The sequence below is a fragment of the Pristiophorus japonicus genome, chromosome 1 (genome assembly GCF_044704955.1).
Source record: "Pristiophorus japonicus isolate sPriJap1 chromosome 1, sPriJap1.hap1, whole genome shotgun sequence".
Taxonomy (NCBI): domain Eukaryota; kingdom Metazoa; phylum Chordata; class Chondrichthyes; family Pristiophoridae; genus Pristiophorus; species Pristiophorus japonicus.
In genome coordinates this window covers 501,057,179-501,065,535 of record NC_091977.1, presented here as the reverse complement: position 1 = coordinate 501,065,535, position 8,357 = coordinate 501,057,179, and the positions used below count along the sequence as shown (strand labels likewise).

The 8,357-nt window shown below is 46.6% G+C and overlaps 1 protein-coding gene across 6 annotated transcripts in view; it reads left to right on the top strand.

Annotated features, from left to right (window-relative positions):
* The first annotated feature begins 5,525 nt into the window (after nucleotides 1–5,525).
* fam135b (family with sequence similarity 135 member B) overlaps nucleotides 5,526–8,357 on the top strand; it is a 528,209-nt gene continuing 525,377 nt past the window's right edge. For 2 of the 6 annotated variants that reach the window (XM_070895452.1, XM_070895470.1), the window contains exons 1-2: nucleotides 5,526–5,778; nucleotides 6,228–6,290. The gene's annotated coding sequence lies outside the window, so the exon portion shown is untranslated. Of the gene's footprint in view, nucleotides 5,779–6,227; nucleotides 6,291–6,532; nucleotides 6,592–8,357 lie in introns of those variants that run through there. The other 4 variants (XM_070895461.1, XM_070895487.1, XM_070895479.1 and 1 more) reach the window with 3 other exon arrangements.

Below are 8,357 nucleotides of genomic sequence, written 5' to 3'. Positions count from 1 at the left end.
CGAGCTGGGTGACCGCCTCAAAGATTCCCCCTGCGGGGCTAACGAACACCTCATGACTCTTCGACTCACCCTATCCCGGAACCAGAGCGCCACAGTCATCAGTGTGTACACCCCAACACTCAATGCACCAGATAAAAGGGTGCAACGAGACCTGGGTGTCATGGTACATCAGTCACTGAAGGTAGGCATGCAGGTACAGCAGGCAGTAAAGAAATCAAATGGCATGCTGGCCTTCATAGCGAGAGGATTTGAGTATAGGAGCAGTGAGGTCTTACTGCAGTTGTACAGGGCCTTGATGAGACCACACCTTGAGTATTGTGTGCAGTTTTGGTCTCCTAATCTGAGGAAGGACGTGCTTGCTATTGAGGGAGTGCAGCAAAGGTTCACGAGACTAATTCCCGGGATGGCAGGACTGACATATGAAGAAAGACTGGATCGGCTAGGCTTATATCACTGGAATTTAGAAGATTGAGAGGGGATCTCATCGAAACATATAAAATTATGACAGGACTGGACTGGTTAGATGCAGGAAGAATGTTCCCGATGTTGGGGAAGTCCAGAACCAGGGGTCACAGTCTAAGGATAAGGGGTAAGCCATATAGGACCAAGATGAGGAGAAACTTTATCACCCAGAGAGTGGTGAACCTTTGGAATTCTATCCCACAGAAAATTGTTGAGTCCAGTTCATTGGATATATTCAAGAGGGAGTTAGATGTGGCCCTTATGGCTAAGGGGATCAAGGGGTATGGAGAGAAGGCGGGAGTGGGTTACTGAAGTTGCATGATCAGCCATGATCATATTAAATGGCGGTGCAGGCTCGAAGGGCCAAATGGCCTGCTCCTACACCTATTTTCTATGTTTCTATGATGAGGCCAAAGAGGGTTTTTACACCAACCTCGAAAAATCCCTGTCCTGCGTCCCCGCGGGCGATAAACTGATCCTCCCCGGTGACTTCAATGCCAGGGTTGGCAAGGACACAGACCTCTGGGAGGGTGTGATTGGCAGAGAGGGGGTAGGGAAAGCCAACTCCAGTGATGTCCTACTCCTGACAAAATGTCTAGAGCATGAACTTGTCATCACCAACACCTTGTTCCGCCAGAGGGAAAAATACAAAGCATCGTGGCAACACCCTCGCTCCAAGCAGTGGCAACTATGTTATCGTCCGAGCAAGGGATCACAAGGATGTGCGCATCACCTGCACCATGACAGGAGCTGACCACTGCTGGATGGATCATCATCATAGGCTGTCCCTCGGAATCGAGGGAGATTTGCCTCCACTCCCAAAGTGAGTTCTCTGATGGCTGAAAAGTCCAATACGAGAGCCACAGACCCTGTTACAGGTGGGACAGGCATTCGTCGAGGGGAGGGGTCGGTGGGGCTGGTTGCCACATGTTCCTTCCGCTGCCTGCGCTTCACCTCTTCACGCTCTTTGTGTTGAGACTCGAAGAGCTCAACACCCTCCTAGATGCACTTTCTCCACCTCGAGCGGTCTTTGGCTAAGGTCTCCCAGGTGCCAGGGAGGCTTTGAGGGTGTCCTTGTAACGTTTCCGCTGCCCACCTTTGGCTCGTTTACCATGAAGGAGCTTCGCATAAAGCATTTGCTTAAGGAGTCTCGTATCTGGCATGCGAACTATGTGGCCTGCCCAACGAAGTTGATCGAGTGTGGTCAGTGCTTCAATAATGGAGATGTTAGCCTGGATGAGGACACTGATGTTGGTGCACCTATCCTCCCAGGGGATTTGCAGGATCTTGTGGAGACATCATTGGGAGCAGCCTTTTTCGATCTTACAAAGGCATTTGACACTTTCAACCGTGAGGGTCTATGGAGTGTCCTCCTCCGTTTCGGATGCCCCCAAAGGTTTGTCAACATCCTTTGCCTGCTTAACGACGATATACAGGCCGTGATCCTTACCAATGGATCCATTACAGACCCAATTCATATCCGGACCGGGGTTAAACAGGGCTGCGTCATCGCTCCAACCCTCTTCTCAATCTTCCTCGCCGCCATGCTCCATCTCACAATCAACAAGCTCCCCGCTGGAGTGGATCTAAACTACAGAACCAGTGGAAAGCTGTTTAACCTACGCCACCTCCAGGCCAGGTCCAAGACGGATCACCGCCTAATCCAATCCATCATTGACATCAACATAGCCCCAAAGCGGAGGGGGCAGCAGAAGTAGTGCCACAAAAAAGTCAATGCCGGAGCACTTAAGGACCCAGCTAAGAGAGCCTTAAATAGCCAGCGCCTCGCAGATAACCTGGCTTGCATTGACGACATCAAGATGCAGAATGCCCACAGCGCTTGATCTGCCTTCCAGGCCTCCATAACCCGTGCTTGCAAAGAGACGCTCGGTTACTCAACCAGGAAACACCAGGACTGGTTTGATGAGAATGATCAGGAGATCCAAGAGCTAATAGATCGCAAGCGCAGAACATTTCTGAGCCTTAAACAACAACCCAACGCGGGAGCAGCAAAGCAGCATTACAGACTGCTTAAGGCTGAGGTCCAACAAAAAACCCGGGACCTAAAGAACAGGTGGTAGATGGAAAAAGCACAAGAGATACAGCAGCTGGCCGACAACCATGATGTGCGAGGATTCTTCATCGCAGTCAAGGCCACCTGCGGGCCAAACACCCAAGGCCTCACTCCATTGCAGGCCGAGAATGAAGAAACATTCATCAAGGACACCGAGGCAGTCAAGGCCCGCTGGAAGGAGCACTTCAAAGGTCTCCTCAATCGAGACTCTGTCTTTAACTCGAATGTTCTCGACTCCATCCCGCAGCATGCTACCCGCCACCACCTCAGTGAGACCCCAACACTGCACGAGGTAGAAAAAGCCATAAGATAGCTTAAAACCAACAAGGCTATGGCTACGGACGGAATCCCTGATGAGGCATTGAAGTATGGTGGAGAGGCACTGCTGGCGCGAATACACGACCTCATCTCTCTCATCTGGAGAGTGGAGAGCATGCCGGGGCATCTCAGAGATACAGTAATCGTGACCATGTATAAAAAAGGGGGACAAGTCCGGCTGCGGCAACTACAGAGGAATCTCCCTGCTATCAGCTACTGGGAAAGTCGTTGCTAGAGTCCTCCTCAACAATCTTCTTCCCGTGGCCGAGGAGCTCCTCCCGGAGTCGCAGTGCGGATTTCGTCCCTTATGGGGCACAACGGACATGATTTTTGCAGCGCGACAGCTACATGAAAAAATACAGGTAGCCGGGCCAGCCCTTATACATGGTCTTCTTCGACCTTACAAAGGCCTTTGACACTGTCAACCGCGAGGGTCTATGGAGCGTCCTCCTCAGTTTCGGATGCCCCCAAAAGTTCGGCACCATCCTCCACCTGTTCCACGACGACATGCCGGCCGTGATCGTTACCAACAGATCCATCACAGACCCAATCCATGTCCGGATCGGGGTCAAACAGGGCTGCGCCATCGCCCAACCCTCTTCGAGTGCAACCTCAGTACAGCACTGGAATATCAGCCTAGTTTTTTAGCTCAGGTCTCTGGAGTAGGACTTGAAAGTAGACCTTCTGATTCAGAGTTGCGGGTGCCACCAACTGAGCCACTGGCTGACACACCATTTGCGTATGTGCAGTCTAGCTCTTGTCTTTTCATACTAGACAATATTATAATACTATAGCTCTGTATGTTGCCCACTCTCTTTTCCACTGTACTTCCATTTGATGTGACTAGTCAATGGTAATATTTATATGTGGTGACTTTGGTGGGGGTGGATGCCCCATTGGGTAAACATCCATTTTTATCTCAATGGCCATCAATCTATGGCTAAATTTAGACATGTGCACCTAAGGGAGGTCATGGAGTTGCACAGTAGTCTCTGTTTTGACCCTGAGATGAGCTGCTGACCACATATCTGAGACATAACTAAGACCACCTATTTTCACCTGCGTAACATCTCCTATCACCACCCATTCCTCAGCTGAAACCCTCATCCATGCTTTTGTTACCTCTAGCTTTGAATATTCCAGTGCACTCCTGGCTGGCCTCTCATGTTCTACTCTATATAAACTTGAGGTCATCCAAAACTCGGGTGCCCATGTCCTACACCGGTTAAGCAATGCCTCAATTTCAAAATTCTAATCCTTGTTTTCAAATCCCTCCATGGCCTCGGCCCTCCCTATCTCTGTAATCTCCTGCAGCCCCACAACCCCTCACCCCGAGATATCTGCGCTCCTCTAATTCTGCCTTTTTGATCATCCCTGATTATAATTGCTCAACCTTTAGTGGCCGTGCCTCCAGCTGCCTGTGGCCTAAGCTTTGGAATTCCTTGCCTAAACTTCTCTATCTCTCTTTCCTCCTTTAAGATGCTCCTTAAAACCTATCTTTGACCAAGCTTTTGGTCATCTGCCCTAATATCTCTGTATATCCTTAAATCTAGGCTGACACTCCAGTGCAGTGCTGAGGGAGTTCCGTACTGTTGGAGGTGCCGTCTTTCGGATGAGACGTTAAACCGTGGCCCCGTCTGCTCTCAGGTGGACGTAAACGATCCCATGGCACTATTTTGAGGAAGAGCAGGGGAGTTATCCCTGGCTCCTGGCCAATATTTATCCCTCAATCATTTTAACAAAAACAGATTATCTGGTCATAATCACATTGCTGTTTGCTGTGCGCAAATTAGCTGTCGTGTTTCCTACATTACAACAGTGACTACGCTTCAAAAGTACTTCATTGGCTGTAAAGCACTATGGGATGTCCGGTGGTCATGAAAGGCGCTATATAATGCAAGACTTTCTTTCTTATATGACTCGATGTCAAACCTCTTGCCTTATAATACTCCTGTGAAGCGCCTTGGGGCATTTTATTACATTAAAGGCGCTATGTAAATACAAGTTGTTGTTGCTCCATTTTGACAGTCAATGGGACCATTTAGCATGTTTGGAAGAAGGGTATGCACCCCAAAGATTTCTTGTTCTCTCCACACATGCTGACTGATCTGCTGTGTGCTTTCAGATTTTACTATTTTTGTTTCAAATTTCCAACATTTTATAGAAAATTAAAGAACTTGCATTAATAATGCACACTGCATTACTTCAGTACCCTAGAACCAATAATCTATTTTTGAAGTCTATAGTCAGTTGTGTGAAACACAGCAGTCAAATTGCCCAAACAGCAATGCGATAAATGATCAGGTGATCTGTTTTAGGGATGTTGAAGGTTAAATATTAGTCAGCATTTTGCCTTTTAGCAGCATTTGACCTCTGTGCCAAAAGAATTGTCCCCTCTATCTCCCATTGTCCTGTCCTCCATGCTAACGGGGCAATGAAAACCTTTGGAAAAAGTCGCAACTCTGGGTGTTGGTGCAACTTCCCCAGCTGTCCTTCCCTGCATTTTGACCAATGATAGCAATTCCGGGTGTGTGAGCGTCCGGCCAGAAACCACACGCACCTCTCGTCCCACCCATCTTGCAACCAGTCAGCAGAATGCCTGGAACTCCGGGTGCTGCTGCAGTTGGCCGCGCTCCCTTCACTTTCTCATTACTTTGGTTGCTGGGTTTTTAGTTGTTGCTGTGACTGACGTGACGTCAGCAGCCCAGAAGAAATTGCCTTCACAACAATCTCCTGCACCCAGAGAATCAGACCCAGGGTATCAGGAACAGAGAGAGACTGGTTCTGGGGGAGGGAAACATGTGAACAATTCTATTTAAAATTGTGCAAAATAACCATGGCAACAAGAAGATTAAGCAACTAAGGAAAAAAACAGAGAAAATCTTCCCTTTGGAAGGAGAGAAACTGCAGGTCTCAGGAAACAGGTAGGAGATAATTGTGATTTATTTTTTTATGTATACACACACACACATATAAAACCATGTGTATATTATATATATATATATACGCACATACACAAACACATATATAAAACCATGTGTATATTATATATATATATATATGCACGCACACACACATATAAAACCATGTGTATATTTTATATATATATGCATATATAGTAATTCCTACCACGTGTTAACAGAAAAATGTATCTACGACATCTATTATAAGTTAACACAATATGGAATCTTGAAGATCAATGAATGATTGGAGTTTTCATTTTACAAAATGTGGTTGTCATATTTTAGGTTGTGTCATATTTTATCTACGACATCTATTACAAGTTAACACAATATGCAATCTTGACGATCAGTGAATGATTATAGAGTTTTCACTTTGCAAAATGTGTTGACATGGTTGTGTCATATTTTAGGTCAATCGCAGCAGATATTTGAATCATTTAGAACTAGCCCCATGCAGTGCGGTGAGTGATGAAGTAAGTGAATGGGATGAAGCGTGGAGCTGGCTGTGCCTGCGGTCCGTGGCGTTGCTTGTTGTGCTGCGGGTTGGAGTGTTACAGCGGGACCAACTGGCTACATTGTGTGAAAATGACACACTATCCCCCCCCCCCCCCCCCTGCGCTGAACACATACACACCAAAGGCTTGGACTTCAGCATTTAACCCCAGTGTGTGCGTCTGCTTTGCAATTCACGCCAACAGTGATCCACGCCAAATCAGCAAAGGGGGGCAAAAACAAGTCGGTGATGCAGTTTGAGTAAAGTCATGTTTCATTGCGGTCAGAACCAGGATCTTGTATTTTTTAAGTTATAAATTAAAAGGGTCTGGCATCGCAGATTATTAATGTGTATTTTGTTTTCTAACCTGGGTTGAGAATGTGAGTCAACACGCAGAGGGACCCAGAGAGCTTTCAAACACAAAAAAGAGACAAATTGAGGTTAGATATCAGCAGCGTCTCGCTGTGTGATCGTTTAAAAACATCGATTACCTGGAATTTTTATTTCGTTGCTCGCCTACTGAGATTTAAGAACCGGGGCTGATCAAAAAGATGGAGATCTACATATATTTTATATATATTCACAGCAGCATGAGTGGTGTCTATGATATCATTCAGACCACGTACTTTGCATCAAGTCATGCCTTTAATATTTACGTAGTCCCTTTCGATCTTATCTTCCTCACCCCGTAAAACATTGGCACGCAATTGTATCACAAAATATGTTGACCTTAAACGTGGCCGTGCGTGCCTATGTCTATATGCATGTATAAAAATTCAATATGTAGGTTTGTGTGTATATGTATATATGCATTTATATGTATATGTGTGCACATATACTTGTGTATGCAGGCGTGAATGTATACGTACATGTGCGTATATGTGTGTAATATATATATGTGTATCTTATGTGAATATGTCTGCATATATGTATATATGTGTGTATATATGTGTGCATATGCATGTATATGTGCATGTATCAGTATATGCAAGTGTACACGGATCAAGGACAAAGGTTTAAAAAAAGTTTAAAGTGCGAAAGCAGGCATTTGATCAGCTCTGTTAGAACTCGCTTGTTTTGACTCATGCTTCACAATTAGTCATGCTGTCGGACTGATGCATTTATAGGCCACCACAACCGCCATGTGTGGTCCGAGCAGCAGAGCTGGTCTCCAGTCGTCTTGGGTAATCCTTGCCACTGGACCAAGACCAAGCTCTGTCAAGTTCATGTGGTAGCTGGTGTGCAATGGCCACCACACGTTTAAAAAAACACGCACAAGCATCTTGCACCCTTCAAGATGTGGTTCAGGACCTGGAATATTAGGTCCTTCATTGAAACAACTGTGAATTCATCCCTTTTTTGCGTGGAAGCAAGTCATCCTCGATACGAGGGACCGCCTATGATGATGATGTGTGTATGTGTATATATATATATATTATATATATCTGTGTGTAAATGCTTGTATAAATGTGTGTGTATATATGTGAATCTTTATGTATGGATATGCGTGTCATCATCATCATAGACAGTCCCTCGGAATCGAGGAAAACTTGCTTTCACTCTTAGAATGAGTCCTTAGGTGGCTGAACAGTCCAATACGAGAGCCACAGTCCCTGCCACAGGTGGGACAGACAGTCATTGAGGGTAAGGAGGGTGGGACAGGTTTGCCGCACGTTCTTTCCGCTGCCTGCGCTTGTTTTCTGCATGCACTCGGCGATGAGACTCGAGGCACTCAGCGCCCTCCCGGATGCACTTCCTCCACTTAGGGCGGTCTTTGGCCAGGGATTCCCAGGTGTCGGTGGGGATGCTGCACTTTATCAGGGAGGCTTTGAGGGTGTCCTTGTAACGTTTCCACTATCCACCTTTGGCTTGTTTACCATGAAGGAGTTCCGAGTGGAGCGCTTGCTTTGGGAGTCTCGTGTCTGACATACGGCCAATGTGGCCTGCCCAGCAGAGCTGATTAGGTGTGGTCAGTGCTTCAATGCTGGGGATGTTGGCCTGGTCGAGGACGCTAATGTTGGTGCGTCTATCCTCCCAGGGGATTTGT